General features: G+C 40.7%; 1 protein-coding gene across 2 annotated transcripts in view; it reads right to left on the reverse strand.

Moving 5' to 3' along the window:
- The window catches only part of LOC106607102 (transcription factor 20), a 28,747-nt gene extending 22,123 nt beyond the window's left edge, over window positions 1-6,624 (reverse strand). For both annotated transcript variants that reach the window (XM_014203704.3, XM_014203702.3), the window contains exon 1: window positions 6,083-6,624. The gene's annotated coding sequence lies outside the window, so the exon portion shown is untranslated. The remainder of the gene's footprint in view (window positions 1-6,082) is intronic.
- Window positions 6,625-17,315: the final 10,691 nt, after the last annotated feature.

Here is a 17,315-nt window from a genome sequence, read left to right on the forward strand (position 1 = left end):
GGACTGATGAGACAAAAGTTGAACTTTTTGGAAGGTGTGTGTCCCATTAAATCTGGCGTGAAAGTAACACAGCATTTCAGAAAAAGAACATTATACCAAGAGTCCAATATGGTGGTGGTAGTGTGATGGTCTGGGGCTGCTTTGCTGCTTCAGGACCTGGACGACTTGCTGTGATTGATGGAACCATGAATTCTGCTCTCTACCAAAACATTCTGAAGGAGAATGTCCGGCCATCAGTTTGTGACCTCAAGCTGAAGCGCACTTGGGTTCTGCAGCAGGACAATGATCCAAAACACACCAGCAAGTCCACCTCTGAATGACTTAAAAAAACGAAATGAAGGTTTGAGTGGCCTAGTCAAAGTCGGGCCTTGAATCCGATTGAGATGCTGTGGCGTGACCTTAAAAATGCGGTTCATGCTCGAAAACCCTCCAATGTGGCTGAATTAAAACAATTCTGCAAAGAAGAGTGGGCAAAAATTCCTCCACAACGATGTGAAAGACTCATTGCCAGTTATCGCAAATGCTTGATTGCAGTTGTTGCTGCTGAGGGTGGCACAACCAGTTATTGGGTTTAGGGGGCAATTACTTTTTCACATAGGGCCATGAAGGTTTGGATAGCCTTAATAAATAAAATCATAACTTAACTGCATTTTGTGTTTACTTGGGTTATCTTTGTGTAATATTAAAATGTGTTTAATCTGTAACATTTAAATGTGACAAATGTGGAAAAAAATAAGAAATCAGGAAGGGGGCAAATACTTTTTCACAGCACTGTATATGCTGGAAACGGCATTTTTTTTTTTTTTTTTTAAATGGAATATTTACATAGGCATACAGAGGCCCATTATGAGCAACCATCACTCCTGTGTTCCAATGGCACGTTGTGTTAGCTAATCAAAGTTTATCATTTTAAAAAGCTAATTGATCATTAGAAAACCCTTTGCAATTATGTTAGCTGAAAACTGTGGTTCTGATTAAAGAAGCAATAAAACTGGCCTTCTTTAGACTAGTTGAGTATCTGGAGCATCAGCATTTGCGGGATCGATTACAGGCTCAAAATGGCCAGAAACAAAGAACTTTCTTCTGAAACTCGGTCTATTCTTGTTCTGAGAAATTAAGGCTATTCCATGCGAGAAATTGCCAAGAAACTGAAGATCTCGTACAACGCTTTGTACTACTCCCTTCACAGAACAGCAAAAACTGGCTCTAACCAGAATAGAAAGAGGAGTGGGAGGCCCCGGTGCACAACTGAGCAAGAGGACAAGTACATTAGAGTGTCTAGTTTGAGAAACAGATGCCTCACAAGTCCTCAACTGGCAGCTTCATTAAATAGTACCCGCAAAACACCAGTCTCAACGTCAACAGTGAAGAGGCGACTGACTCCGGGATGCTGGCCTTCTAAGCAGAGTTGCAAAGAAAAAGCCATATTTCAGACTGGCCAATAAAAACAAAAGATTAAGATGGGCAAAATAGCACAAACACTGGACAAAGAAACTCTAGCTAGAAGACCCCCCCCCCCCTTTTTTCAGGGACACGTTATTCCATTTCTGTTAGTCACATGTCTGTGGAACTTATTCAGTTTATGTCTCAGTTGTTGAATCTTGTTATGTTCATACAAATATTTACACATGTTAAGTTTGCTGAAAATAAACACAGTTGACAGTGAGAGGACGTTTCTTTTTTTGCTGAGTTTATGTACAGTACAAGTCAAAGGTTTCGACACACCTACTCATTCAAGGATTTTTCTTTATTTTTTCTATTTTCTACATTGTAGAATAACATTGAAGACGTCAAAACATGAAATAACACATATGGAATCATGTAGTAACCAAAAAAGTGTTAAACAAGTCCAAATCTTTTTTATATGAGATTCTTCAAAGTAGCCACCCTTTGCCTTGATGACGGCCTTGCACACGCTTGGCATTCTCTCAACCAGCTTCATGAGGTAGTCACCTGGATGGCATTTCAATGAACAGGTGTGCCTTGTTAAAAGTTTGTGGAATTTCTTTCCTTCTTAATGCGTTTGAGCCAATCAATTGTGTTGTGACAAGGTAGGGGTGGTATACAGAAGACAGCCCTATTTGGTAAAAGTCCATATTATGGCAAGAACAGCTCAAATAAGCAAAGAGAAACGACAATCCATGATTACTTTAAGACATGAAGGTCAGTCAATACTAGAGGTCGACCGATTAATCGGAATGGCCGATTAATTTGGGCCGATTTCAAGTTTTCATAACAATCAGAAATCGGTATTTTTGGACACCGATTTGGACGATTTATTTTATTTTTTTTTTAGACCTTTATTTAACTAGGCAAGTCAGTTAAGAACACATTCTTATTTTCAATGACGGCCTAGGAACGGTGGGTTAACTGCCTTGTTCAGGGGCAGAATGACAGATTTTTACCTTGTCAGCTCGGGGATTCAATCTTGCAACCTTACGGTTAACTAGTCCAACGCTCCAACCACCTGCTTTACATTGCACTCCACGAGGTTAAGCGAATGCAGTAAGAAGCCAAGGTAAGTTGCTAGCTAGCATGAAACTTATCTTATAAAAAACAATAAATCAATCATAATCACTAGTTAACTACACATGGTTGATGATATTACTAGTTTATCTAGCCTGTCCTGCGTTGCATATAATCGCTTAGGTACACGTTGCTCCAACCATAAACATCAATGCCTTTCTTAAAATCAATACACAAGTATATATTTTTAAACCTGCATATTTAGTTAATATTGCCTGCTAACATGAATTTATTTTTACTAGGGAAAATGTGTCACTTCTCTTGCAAACAGAGTCAGTGATATGCAGCAGTTTGGGCCGCCTGGCTCGTTGTGAACTGTGTGAAGACTATTTCTTCCTAACAAAGACAGCCGACTTCGCCAAACGGGGGATGATTTAACAAAAGCGCATTTGCGAAAAAAGCACAATCGTTGCACGACTGTACCTAACCATAAACATCAATGCCTTTCTTAAAATCAATACACAGAAGTATATATTTTTAAACCTGCATATTTAGCTAAAAGAAATCCAGGTTAGCAGGCAATATTAACCAGGTGAAATTGTGTAATTTTGCGTTCATTGCACGCAGTCAGGGTATATGGAACAGTTTGGGTCGCCTGGCTCGTTGCGAACTAATTTGCCAGAACTTTATGTAATTATGACATAACACTGAAGGTTGTGCAATGTAACAGGAATAACGTTTTGTTTTCGAGATGACAGTTTCCGGATTCGACCATATTAATGACCTATGGCTCGTGTTTTTGTGTGTTATTATGTTATAATTAAGTCTATGATTTGATAGAGCAGTCTGACTGAGCGGTGGTAGGCAGCAGCAGGCTCGTAAGCATTCATTCAAAATAGCACTTTCGTGCATTTTGCCAGCAGCCCTTTGCAATGCATTGCGCTGTTTATGACTTCAAGCCTATCAACTCCCAAGATGAGGCTGGTGTAACCGATGTGAAATGGCTAGCTAGTTAGCCGGGTGCGCGCTAATAGCGTTTCAAACGTCACTCGCTCTGTGACTTGGAATAGTTGTTTCCCCTTGCTCTACATGGGTAACGCTGCTTCGAGGGTGGCTTTTGTCGATGCGTTCCTGGTTCAAGCCCAGGTAGGAGCGAGGAGAGGGACGGAAGCTATATTGTTACACTGGCAATACTAAAGTGTCTATAAGAACATCCAATAGTCAAAGGTATATGAAATACAAATCATATAGAGAGAAATAGTCCTATAATAACTACAACCTAAAACATCTTACCTGGGAATATTGAAGACTCATGTTAAAAGGAACCACCAGCTTTCATATGTTCTCATGTTCTGAGCAAGGAACTTAAACGTTAGCTTTTTTACATGGCACATATTGCACTTTTACTTTCTTCTCCAACACTTTGTTTTTGCATTATTTAAACCAAATTGAACATATTTCATTATTTATTTGAGGCTAAATTGATTTTATTGATGTATTATATTAAGTAAAAATAAGTGTTCATTCAGTATTGTTGTAATTGTCATTATTACAAATAAATGCATTTTTAAAACAAATTGGCCGATTAATCGGCATCGGCTTTTTGGGCCCTCCAATAATCGGCATCGGCATTTAAAAATCATAATCGGTCGACCTCTAGTCAATACGTAACATTTCAAGAACTTTGAACGTTTCTTCAATTGCAGTCACAAAAACCATCAAGCGCTATGATGAAACTGGCTCTCATGAGGACCGCCACAGGAAAGGAAGACCCAGAGTTACCTCTGCTGCAGAGGACAAGTTCATTAGAGTTGCCAGCCTCAGAAATTGCAGCCCACATAAATGCTTCACAGAGTTCAAGTAACCATCCCATCTAGTTTGTGCTTAGTGGGACTATCATTTGTTTTCCAACAGGACAATGACCCAGCACACCTCCAGGCTGTGTAAGGGCTATTTGACCAAGAAGGAGAGTGATGGAGTGCCGCATCAGATGACCTGGCCTCCACAATCACTCAACCCAATTGAGATGGTTTGGGATAAGTTGGACCCCAGAGTGAAGGAAAAGCAGCCAACAAGTGCTCAGCATATGTGGGAACTCCTACAAGACTGTTGGGAAAGCATTCCAGGTGAAGCTGGTTGAGAGAATGCCAAGAGTATGCAAAGCTGTTATCAAAGGTTGGCTACTTTGAAGAATCTAAAATATATTTTGATTTGTTGAACACTTTTTTTGGTTACTACATGATTCCATGTGTTATTTAATAGTTTTGATGTCTTCACTATTATTCTACAATGTAGAAAATAGTAAAATAAAGAAAAACCCTTGAATGAGTAGGTGTCCAAACTTTTGACTGGTACTGTATATGTATTTATATTCCATTCTCTGACATTGCTCCTTCTGATATTTCTGAATTTCTGAATTTGTGTTTTTCTGGATTTTGTGTGCATTTTTATTGAATTTTGTACTGCTATGTATTACTACACTGCTGGATTTCTCTGCACATACAAATCTGTTTATATGACCAATAATCATTTATTTGAATGATAATTGGCAGGTTTCAATCGTGACAGTTAAACAAATGATATCGTTACACATTTTGTCAGTTTCGTTTTCAAGTCAGTTTACTACTATATCCAGTAGCCTAATAGGTTTGGGGTTGAATACTTTGGACCAATATTCTCCGTTTTACTGGCTGTAATTAAAATGTTGATGGTGGTGACGTGATAATAAATTCATTATGGTATAAAATGTTTTCATTGAATGCTAGCTACAACATGACAGTTTATGAAGAAACAACAGCCAATTCGAAAAGAGACAAATTACGCTTTTATTGACAACACTGCTGTCACACCAGGTGTTAGACGTAACCACTGGCCTCATGCACTGTAAACAAGTTGTCTGTAGAGTTATAGGCCAGGACAGAAGTAGGTTGATCAACCACGTCTTCTACTAAACCAATGCCATGGCACATAGCTATATATTATAATGTAGCTAGCTAGCTACCTAAAAAAAAACTGGATAGTGAATAACATTGAATAGGATGCTAAATGTTTAATATCAGCTAGCCATTTGAGCACACACTGTATTTTATCTAGTTAGCTACGTTAGTTGCAGACCAAACTACGCGCGAGCAGCTTCTAGAATCTGGATAGTAGTTTCATGTTGACGTTAGTTGTAGCTAATATTAGCTAGCTAGCACGTTTAACGTTAGCTTCATGCATCACAATTAGTGGGTGCTGCTGGACTAGCTAGGCTGTGCTATAGAAACCCATTTGCGTCATTGCAAATTGTGTTTGAGTTATTTTGCTGCAATTTAGCTACGTTAGCTATCCTGTTCAAATAGATTTGTGCACAACAAACACAATTAGCTAGCTAACTAGCAATGTTAGCTACCTGGTCTGTCCAATAATCATAATAGGACGGGGAGGCAAGCAGTTTACAAAAAGAGGGTGATTAGGTGCAGATGTTAGAAATACAGCAGTGGTAGGTGGGTAAGCATATATAACGCTGAATAAAGCGGATGCTGCTTAAGACAATCTCCCCCCCCCAACATGTAATTTTCCCTTACTAAACGCAGAGAAAAACAAAACAGAGACACTCTTTCAATGCATACGTTACCTGGGAACGCTTAAGGCCCCTCGAAGAGTAAAAGGTTGTTTTGTGACACTCCCGCTGCTCTGGCAGGAAACCCCGGTCTTGAGTCGACTGCTCCGCCGCTTTTCCCTTACCCTCTGTCGTCTTGACAACCCCGACCAGCGGCGGCGAGTCGGGGGCCCCGTCACAATCAAATCCCGGGCCTTTCCTCCAATTTTCCCTTTCTTTTGTCCTCACCTCCACAAATTATGAGAGCACAATCGGGGTGCCTGTAGGTCCCGTAACCAGTGAGGTACATACACCCCCTCCCCTCTTGTTCCCTCTCCTTTCACACACTGTTTAGGTGAAGCCACCTAGCTCGAGCTCAAATTAAACGCATTGCCAGTGTCACCGCACTAACTGTACAACTAATAACTATAAATCTCAAGTGCCTATTTCCATGATACGTACATCGTATAAAAGCATGCATCTATCCGTAGACCTACTCGTTTCCCTGTTACTGTTTTTTTTTGCTACTGAAAGACCGCCTTGAAAATGCATACACTCATATTCCTGCACCCCCTCCCTCCTCTCTTCTCATCTCTTCCCATCACATCCCTCCATCTCCCCTCCTTTCCCAATCTTTTCTACTTAATGATTTTTGTATTTATATATACACTGAGCGCAAAAGATGACAATTTTAAATCACTGCATTTTGCTATCTTTGCTCTGGGATTGGGTCTTTCAATCAGTCTCTTTGTTCTTATTTCATCCAAGTGCATGATTACTGAATTCACTACAAAGGAACCCATAAAGAGACGTGACAGTGGTTGAACGGTGTTAAGAAAATGGGTTTAATAAAGATACAGACAGCATACTGGTTGATGTGGTTATTTGCCTGGTCTTTAAAATCTCTGATGTTTAGGGATAAAGCCTGACATTCAGTAACTGTAGCCTACCTTAGCTACAGCACACTGACCCCCAACACATAACATAGAGCCCTTCTCAACTGACTCCTGACTTATGAAATGTCTCGTTAAATTACCCTACTGCAAGGAATACCATGCACTGAAATTAAAGCAATGAAAGCCTAGGCTATCGAATAGCCTGATTAGATTTAACACATTGTGATTAGGAAACCATGTTATCATGTACAATAACAGAGGTTCTAAACAATATCGTTTCCCTATTTAATTTGTGTTGTCGCTGAGTGATTATCTCCTCTCAAGCACAGGCAGTGAATGCAATGCAGACCCACTCACTCTCTCCTAGTCATAATGGCTTGGCCTATGGCCCCCATCCACGCTGCTGCACTTTTAATGTACTGCAGTGTGCACACACTCATTCACCGATCTTTTATTTTCTGTCTCTATTTCTAAACAACACCATTCAATTATTTTGTTCCCATGCAGATACCCATCTATTTCTATCATGGTTACCATAGCAACTGCATCACAGAACCCTAACTGTGGAAAATGTGTCTATGCCGGTTACACATGTGCACATGCACACACTTACCAGTAAATGTAGGCCTATACATACCTACATACACAGTATGAACATGCATACACTCACAAATACAGTAGCAGTAGTCCTGACATGCATAGAAGCAGCGTAGTACTCAAACATGTTCTATGCTTAGTCACACTGAAAGAATTTAGAGGTAAAAAAAGCGGCATCAACAAGGACAGATATCCATCCAATATACATACAGGAAACATAGGCACTGATATAAGTGAATGTAAGATAATGTATCACAGGCAATGTTACTGTTGTGTCCCTGTTCGACCGTGCTGTCTTTGTCCATTCTCTGTAACATTGTTGACTCTAAAACAAATTATTATCAATCCATCGCTGATATATATAATTATATACATGATATATATAATTGGTATATAATGATATATATAATACTGTATATTTATTTTATATAGCACTTTTCCTTATAAAGATAATCTCAAAGACGCTTAAAAACAAAAAAGTACATGTCTTCAACAGTCAGAGGCTGGCACATCCAGGTCACATCCAACTTCGGTGGGCTGCACATAGGTCAAGTCTACAGTACACCTGTCTCCAAGTCAGTCAAGAGCCTTCACTCTCCCTTAGAACTCTCCTCGACCATGCTGTTCTCAGCTCCTCTGATACCCTGAAGCAGGCTTGAGTAGGGGGAAATCAGTGGTCACATCCAGCAAGGTGGGCGGGGGGGGGGGGGGCAGAGGCTCACTACACATCAATTGGGATAGTCACCCTTGGAGTGAGAGATCCACTCAAAACTACAAGCCTCTGTATGATGTCCAAGCTTGTGCCATCTTCAGTAAAAAAAAAAAGAAGGCTAAACATTGTCATAAGACTGGCAAGTCAGTTAGTTTTGTCAAGATAACCCAGAGGCTAGCAAGCTAGCTATCTAGCCTTTGGGTTATCTTCACAAAACTAACTGAATTGCCGGTCTTATGACAATGTTGAATCGATAAGTTAACAAAATTAAAAGATGATGAAAAATACATAAAATCAATAAAATATTTACAAATTTACAAGAGTTCTCTGCCAAGGCCATGGCAAAAATATAAATACATTGTTGTCAATAAAGTATTCCATTATCTATAAAGAAATATATTATTTTTATAGGGACGTTACACCAGGCGAGGTCATAAAATAATTAGAATTTAAATTTAGAATCTACAGTTTGAATGCATGTTTTAATGATCTACCTCTTCAGTGAATTATCCTTCACCTGACATGTCATATACCTTAGGGAGCACAAAGCTGACAATGTTGCTTACGGAAGGAACTCAATATCCACCTTAAAGGGGCAATCTGCAATTAAAACATTTAAATCCCCAACATTTTTTCTGTAGAAAGCTGAGGGATGGGGCTGGAGAAATCGAACCACTCTCAAATTCATAGACAGAGCTATGGATGCAAGGACTGACCATCCATGATATCAACATTATAGTTTTAACCATGTTTTGAGGTTATACAGTGTTTATTTATAATGACATTGTTTACAAACATTGGATTAAAACAAGCTTATATTGTGGGTTCTGACGGGGCATGACAGTTGAATTAAGGTTGTAAATGATGTTCTTCAAGAATCAATGGGTACATATCATTGATTTATAAGTTAAAAACAATGGATGTAGCAACTGCAGATTGCCCCTTTCAACAGAACAGTGATCTAAACATAGTCTGTAGATTTAGCTAATCTTCAGTTTATCAAAGTGAGGAGGGTCAACAATATGCATAATCTCTTGAAAAACGACGATAGCCCTTTAATACATTAAGTTGCATCTATACCTGTGTAGGAACACTTGAATTGATCCAGTAACAGCAAAGACTCAAGGCATGAACTCGACCGACCTGAGATGGTTTTGTCGAAAAGGTCTAATATATGAAAAGCAAGTGTTCAGGATGCCAATCAAATCCCTGAATGAGCAATTAACAACCCAGTTGGAGCACAGTTCTAAACCCTGAACTCACGCAGGGAGGAACACTGGCTAAGTACCTGTACTGGATATCTTTCTTTATACTGTAGCCTTCACATTTCAACAGACCTCTTTTAACCATCACATTTCCCAATGTATTCAAATGTATAATATTACTAGAATCACATCATCAACTATAAAGCGCTACTTACTTTTGATCAGAAAAACAGAACTCAAATCCAACCAAAGAGTGAAAGGTCCAGGCACTCAGGCAAATGTTAAAGTTACAAAAGGCCTTAATATACTGGGCATATAACATATAAAAACAGCTATGTGTTTCAGCATAGAGTCTTCATTAAGGTACCACACGGGGTATTTATTTATGCCTGTAGGGCTCCCGAAACTTTTCACCTATGACTTCTGCTTTTTGTACTTTATCTGTAAGGATATTGGAGTCTGGTCAAAGGTTGTCACTGTCTAGTAGAATGATCTCTCTTTCTAGAAATGCTGTAGGCATGTGGGTGTAGTTCACAGCAGCGGAGGCTGCTGAGGGGACGACGGCTCATAATAATGGAATGGAGCACATGGAATGGCACCAAACACATGGAAACCATGGAAACCATGTGTTTGATGTTGTTGATACCTTTCTACTTATTCTGCTCCGGCCATTACCACGTGCCCATCCTCCCCAATTAAGGCTCCAGATGTTTATATTCACAAATTAAGTAGTTTAAAGGAATGCATCAGAAGAGACATGTAAGACACCACCTTACAGCTTGTCTGATGACATCCAATTGATATGGCAACCAACTACCAGCACCGCATGCATGGCATGCAATGTGCAATTTCTATGATGACCACATGGAGTCAGAGTTATACCAGAAAAATGCAACATGCTAATCAAAAAACATTAGAGCGTCACAGCAGCATGCACAATATGAGGAATTTGCAAGTGTTAACCCTTTTTAATATTAATCCAACAAGGCCTTTGAAGTGTGTGCTTGTATGCCATGCATCTACAGTTCTACATATATCTACAGTTTACTGGCGTTTGCTCTTTACTGGTGTAGCGTCTGTGTCCTACAATATTTCAATTGGTGCAATTATAATAGACATTGAATCAATAGAACGGGTTGGTCTGATACCTTTCTATGGAAAACAAATGTCGAAGTCTAGCACAGCATCTTGAGTAGCTTTGGCTGCATTCATCCCTCCATCTTTCCTTTCCTCCTGTCCTTGACAAAAGAGAGGAGGCACTTTACAGTAATGGAGACAGCAAACAAGAGCGAGACCGTTGGCAGTCTAAAAATGCATCCCAGACAGTCTAATTTCACTGCAAATATCTGTCATTTAATAGAGAGAATTCTTAGCATCTTAAATGCGTTACGCTAAGGAGATGTCCTTTATCAGAGCAGAATAACAGAGATGTTGTAAGATAACTGCATTATGACTAATAGAGAGAGTGACTATGTGTATCCAGCAGGGTGCATCCTCTCCTAAAGGCCCACACAACATCCTCATGGCAGGTTCTCTCTCTCGCTGAGGCCGACTGCCACACTCTCCACATTTCCTAGCAACCGCAGAACCCTGCCTCAATCACTACGGATACCGGGAGGAAAGGAGGGGGGGCTGGGCCAGGCAGGCAGGCATCGGCATCCCAGCAAGGCCTCCATGCTTAGAGGAAGGAATGGCCTTCTCCAGCAGCAGTGAAAGGCTGGGTGCTGGTTAATGTGTTTGGGTGAGGGTTTACACAGGCCAGGGAACAGGGGCTAAGGGGACCAGAGAAGTCTGAGGGCCATATTGAGATCATATTTCAAAATCAGTGATATTACAGAATGAGAAGTGAGGAGAGTGATTACCCCAATGAAAGTTTGTCTTATGGGTACCCTTTGGTTACCCTCTCTAGATCCCCCACCCAGCGGCCATTACATTTGAAGGTGTCATCATCTCGGTGCTGTCCCTGGGACTCATGGTGGGCCTCTGTGCTTTATTACTTCTCTCTTCCAGGGGGTCTGAGGTGTCCTTTCTCATGATGTATGGTTTCTACCTTCGATCCCCTGCTGTGACGTCACCGTGACCTTACATCCCTCCTGTGGTTGTCAGGGAAGTGTTGCTAAGCCACAAGGTTGACAGCGTTTGGTTCCATACCATTCTGCTTGTATTACCTTGGTAGATGCAGAGGCTATGTACAACGAGAGGCTGGTGAGACTATATGCAAATGTTAATTACTTCCATGTCCTGGCCCTTGCTGGAGTATTGGAATAAAACCAAACAAAGGATTATGTACCACCTCTTGCTGTTATTCCAACTACAACTAATTAGTGTTTTATGAAAGAACCTCATAATGATGTAATGCAGGTTTCTCTTCATGAAGGTTAAGTCATGTTAATCATGTAGATTGAAATGTTGTCAGCGGTTCTTAGAAAGGACATGCTCTGTAATGATAACACATTTAGCAGGGCTAGGAGGTCAATCCATATCAATTCTATTCAATTTAATCATTAAGTTAAAGAGATTCTCCGGTACTTTCGTATACTTTGTATACTTTTGTATACCAGTAATTCTGAAAGTAGCACTCACGAGCCGAAAGTGGTCCTCGAAAATTGCGTACTACGTCACATACTGTATGTGCAAATATGTGCACCACGTCATTGCTCTCTCACTAGCTCAAATTGCTAGGGTGTTGGCCCACGTGGGAGAAAATGTAGGGAAAAGGGTGCCAGTAAACAGGAAACAGTCGGTTTTCAGTGAACAGTTGCTTTCAAGCTAGGGATTTCGCAGCTAATTGTGGTAAAACAGTAATTCTGCTCATGGATTAAGCATGTATGAACTACACATTGACACATCCAGCCCAAAGCGGGAGGTTCAAAAAATACTTACCAGTCGCAAATGTTCCGGAGCATGTCTTTAATTGAAACACTCCTGATTTATTTGATTAGTTAAGACACAGTAGTCATTATAGTGTGCTTCCCAAACCTGACGTAGAGCATGTACCTTGTAACCCCTTATGGCACACGATGGCACTCTGTCATCTCCACCATCAAAACTTTTACGCTCAGCAATGGAAATGCTGGCTCTTGTTGCCGCGGCAACCATTTCATTCCCCTCTCCTCCTTAACCCTTTCTCCCTAGCGCTTCCTTTCACCTTCTGTCCTTCACCCTCCCAGTGTTCTATCACTTGTAAATGTCCTTTCACTCCATCTGTTACTCGCTCTCCACATCCCATCCCGCTCTCTCCCTCCCTCTTTCTCACGCGATACTAAATCTTCAACCCTATTTACTCATGTTATTATAACCATAAACTGTTATGATATCCACGCCTATACCTCATCTATCATCAAACCTATTATGTCTACATGCATCTACTGCTATCTACTGTGTATCCCACCTTGACTCGCCCTCAGCTCTGAGCAAACAACTGTTTTGCAAATATCAACAAATATTTTGTAAAGGATTAACCGTCATAGCAACAGTCATATGTTCTTAGGTGTGAATTTGTTTTATTCTTCTCTCTGTATTACCAGTAAAACAGACATCTGCAACAATATTTTTCATTTACCTTTATTTAACTAGGCAAGTCAGTTAAGAACACATTTTTATTTACAATGATGGCCTAGGAACAGTGGGTTAACTGCCTTGTTCATAATGACAGATTTTGACCTTGTCAGGTCAGGGATTTGATCTAACAACCTTTTGGTTACTGGCCCAACGCTCTAACCACTAGGCTACCTGCCGCCCCCAGGATATTACACACCCAACTGTTATCTTTGTCTGAATCCTTTCTCTATGTATGTGTTTCTGCATTTAGAGTGTGTGCATATGTGTGATTTGATCCTCTCTCTCCCCACAGGAATGTTGTGGTTGTCGGTGTCAATGGAGCTCATGTATGTTGGGCTGCTGTGTATCAGCTGTGTGCTGCTGTGTCTTCAGTTGTGTCTGGATGCCTTTTGGCCCTCACAGATCTGGGGACAGCTCCTCCATGCCTACTCTGCAGTCTTCACTATCTTAAGAGGTACACACTATGTATAGACACTGCATCACCTGTCCTGGAGCATCATCCAGCCAAATTCTCTCCCAGTTCCTATCCAGTGTTAAGTGCTTGTGTGGGTGTATATAGTATACAGTAAGTGTGATGTAAGCAACCTCAAAACATCTGCCATTTTGCCCAATGCTCATGTACTAAATTGAGCAAATTCACGTTCTCTTAATTCATATAATACATGTATGTTTGATATTTTATTGTATGAGAAAATGATTTTATCAGTACTATAAAGAATTACTCCTCTTTACTGCCTAAAACCTTTCTCCCTATACCTCTTTCACTCACACTGTTGCTAGGTAACAGTTAATTGTTAAAAAGTAGGTACTTGTATTCTAGTGCATTCTGGGATTGTGGGGGTGAGATGTAGTGGAAGCGAGGACAGGCATTGAGAGAAAGGGAAAATAGGGCAACACGTATTGGGGGAGGAAGACAAAAATGGCATATTCTATATTAATAAAGAGAGTCTGAGACCGACATGTGTTTACAGGATAAGCTAAGAGTTGACATTGAAAAAGCAGCCTGCATTATGGACTTAGAGAGATAGTATCTTCACCGCTGTCATCTGTCCTCCTTACCTCTCGTCCCATTTATATTTTCTCTTACCCGTTCTCGCGCTCCTCTCATTCTCCATAATCCAGTGGACTCTCATCCATAACTCACAGGTCTCCCTCCATTTTATTCCATCCCTGCCCCCCCATCCTAATAACTCAAGGTGACACAATATATAGGGGCCTTGGAGCGAGAGAGAGAGGGAAAGAGCGATAAGGAGCGAGAGAAAGAGAAAAAAAGAGAGAGCGAGAGCGAGAGAGGGTGAAAGAGGGCAAGAGAGAGGGCAAGAGAGAGCTTTGCCAGTTAGATGGGGTTAAATTAGAGTCCCTGAAAGCTTGGCCTTCAAACCAGCCCTGAATGGGGATTTGCTCTGACTGGATCATTGGCCTCTGCCCTGGCCTCCCAGCCTGTCTACCTCTGTATTCCCTCTCCTATATTAACCTCTCTAATCTCTCCCCTCACTCTCCACCACTCTACCTTTCTCCCGTCACCTCTGCCTCCCAGACGTCTGAGGGCTTCAAAAAAGTCCTGCTTTTCTCTTGCGCCTTTTTTTCTCATGCCTCGCCCCCGCTATCAATCCTTTAATAAGTCTTGCTTTCCAACTTAACTGAAAGATTTATAAGAGGGGGAGAGAGAGACATGCTAGATGAAGCTGATACATGGGGAGATAAGTGTCATGGTGGTTGTTGGTCTGAACAAGAATGGAGGGATGTGTAAACTGACAGACAGAGGGACAGAGATACTGAGAATCATGAGTAAGGTGTACATTCACAGGCATGTGCTTTTGCTATAAAATAATTATTTGGCTATCCCCATAGGATAACCTTTTTTGCTTCCAGGTAGTACTCTTTGGGGTTCTATGTAGAACCCTCTATGAAAAGGGTTCTACATGGAACTCAAAAAGGTTCTACCTGTAACCAAAAGGGTTCTACCCGGAACCAAAAAGGGTTCTTCAAAGGGTTCTCATATGGGGACAGTTGAATAACCCTTCTAGGTTCTAGATAGCAATTTTTTTTCTAAGAGTGTATGTCTCCCATGTTCATTCCCACAACTATTTCCTAACCATAGTATAATAGAATAATGTCTCTGACAGACTGTTAAGGTTGACTCCATTGGTCCTACTGGGCCCGGGCAAAATGACATCTTGAGGTTAATGCATGGGAGACAATCTCTATATGAATAGAGCATAGTAACTGAGCTACAGATTCTCTGGGCTCACACCATGGCGGGCTGTGTGTCTCTCACAGAAAGTAAGGGCACCATGTGGTATTTAAATGTATTAAAATGGAGGAGCACAGGGTTCCAGAGCCGGTCACAGACTACTAGATCTGGTTGAGCACAGGAGCGACCGGAGCCCTGGGCCTGGACTGTGGTGCTGTGGTCTGTAAGGTGCTGTGGAGCGCCAGCAGTGTGGGTCGCAGTGGAAACCCAGCCGCCCTGCAACTCAAGGTACCATGTGGCCCTGCTTCCTGGGCTGCCACCTCTCACCCACGGTCCTAGCTCCTTCCACCTCTGCCGAGCTCAGCTCCCAGACAGAGAGAGAGAGGGAGAGGAAGAGAAGAGGGAGGAGGAGGAGGAGGAGGAGGGGGAGACAGAGTGAGAGATGGGGTGTAAGGGAGACAGGGAGACTGCAGCCCTGTCCAGTAGACTGAGCAGACAGACTCAGTATGTCTTGCCAGTAAAAGCGATTGAACGTGAGAGACATACACAAGCAGGGAGCAAGGCGGAACTTTACTGGAACATAAATATATCAGGGAAATGGAAAACGAAAGATTGAGGGGGTACAGGGGAGATGACAAATCTTCAAAATGACAGGAGGGAGAGAAAGAAAGAGAGGGAGGGAGGGGTACAGAACACACAAGGGCAGAGAAAGGAAGACTCATCCCCAAATTCGTGAGATTGGCATTTTTTTAATTAATACTCAACACGTAATTTTTGTTCATCATGTACAAAGAGAAATAAGTCATATTTTAGCACTTATCATTGAAGATATCAGTATTATCCTTATTAGAGGTACCATGATGATTTTTTTGTGCAAATATCCAATGACTTTATTAATTTGTTATTGTGGTTAATTTAATCATTTCCATACAAAAAAAAATGAAGGAATGAGTTTAAATGTTTTCTCCAATATTCATATTTACACAATCTGTACAATTCTTTATTTGTATATAATTTTCTGTTTGTATAATGGTGTAAAAATGGTGTAACATTTCAAAGAAAGGGCCACAAAAGGAGAAAATAATGGCCTACAATAATATGTATACAGTTAATACTATTCATGTTACATTTCACCTACTCATGGTAAATTCAATCAGGATACTCAGCTGGGGTAAAGAAAGATCACAAACCTTGCCCTAAAACGCAGGCTGTCTGTACACACTCTCAGCAATGAATATTTTTTTATAAAATACATTTTGCAACAACCCCTTAACCAATGTTACCCACATTACTATAACATTTGTCATGTTATGTATCTTAATCATGAAGACAAAAGAAAATCAAACCGTTATACATGTTATATGCTCAAATAAACACGTGCCCACAACTGATCAACCATTCCAGCATACACACAAAAACACACACAGTGCACCACTTTCATTCAATCTACAAGAAATGAGAGCGCAACAAAAAAATGCATAAAGTTGCAATGTTAATCCTTGCAAAACCCATCAATATTCATAAGATGAACTTTTTCTTTAATTTGTCCAAAGCGCTCAAGTGAGAATAGGCCTGTAACCAATCACTGTGTTCTCGATGTAATAATTGTAATACTATTACTATCAACGTTTATATTGTTATACAAATTAAATAGTTCAAAAACTGTAAGTCCTTTTCATCAATAGGCAAAATATAATAATAAAAACACAATGAAACCAGTGTTGTTTATTCAACTTTGAAATGCAGGAATAAACCGTGGTTGTAGACATAGTGGTGTTTGTTATCATATTAGATAAAGGTGTTCCAGCTGGAGTATTCACCCAATAGCATCGGCCTGTTCTACAGTCCACTACCATGGCAGAGCATTTCCTTGCTTTGGCTGATGTGACATTGCATTTTGCTTCATACCCCATTTAAACAAATGTGTATGTGTACTGACATGCTTGTGCACAGAGTGTAAGTGGGACCAAAAGGCCTTGGGGAAATAAACACTGCTTGCTGTTTCTCACTTGCTGCACTTGCTGGCCGTAGAGTAGTTGTGGTAAAGGGTATGACAGCCTGTATAAAGCAGTATCAATTTATTCCACCCTGTAATATCAGTGAA

Source organism: Salmo salar, chromosome 06 (assembly GCF_965601325.2).
Source record: "Salmo salar chromosome 06, fSalSal1, whole genome shotgun sequence".
Lineage (NCBI taxonomy): Eukaryota > Metazoa > Chordata > Actinopteri > Salmoniformes > Salmonidae > Salmo > Salmo salar.